This window comes from Hippocampus comes, unplaced genomic scaffold (genome assembly GCF_001891065.2).
Source record: "Hippocampus comes isolate QL1 unplaced genomic scaffold, H_comes_QL1_v1.1 scaffold96, whole genome shotgun sequence".
Classification (NCBI taxonomy): domain Eukaryota; kingdom Metazoa; phylum Chordata; class Actinopteri; order Syngnathiformes; family Syngnathidae; genus Hippocampus; species Hippocampus comes.
This window is the reverse complement of record NW_017806074.1, coordinates 106,240-106,839: the sequence shown is the minus strand read 5'-3', so window position 1 is coordinate 106,839 and position 600 is coordinate 106,240.

The following is a 600-nucleotide window of genomic DNA, read 5'->3' as shown; positions in this document are numbered from 1 at the left end:
AGAGAGAGAGAGAGAGAGAGAGAGAGAGAGAGAGAGAGAGAGAGAGAGAGATTTCATTCATTTATTCACAGAACTATTCATCCATCCATCCATAATTTGAATTCCTGAACCTCACCATGGTCACGGGCGTGCTGGGGCCTGTCTTAGGGGGAGTAGGCGAGGCACACCCTGTACTGGCTGCCAGTCAATCATAGGGCACACATAGACAAACAACCAGTCACACTCATAATCACACCCGGAGACAATTTAGAGTGTTCCATGAACCAACCATGCATGTTTTGGGAATTTGGGAGGAAATCGGAGTACCCGGAGAAAACCCGCAGGTTTAGGGAGAACATACAAATCGAACCCCGACCTCATCACGCGCTGCAGAGTTCTGAAGCAAGAAAGCAGGACATTTTTTTTCTGTGCCAAATATAGTGAGAAAGATCCCATTGTTCTGGGACTACACTATTCCTTTTGTATCCATTCAAAATATGAACCCTCAATGAAAATAAATTTTAGATTTGAAAAACAGAGTATGGTAAGGTACAAGTTTCCAATATTCAATAAAGTTTTCTTTTGTTGTTAATAAAAAAAAAAGGGTTGATGCGGAAGTTG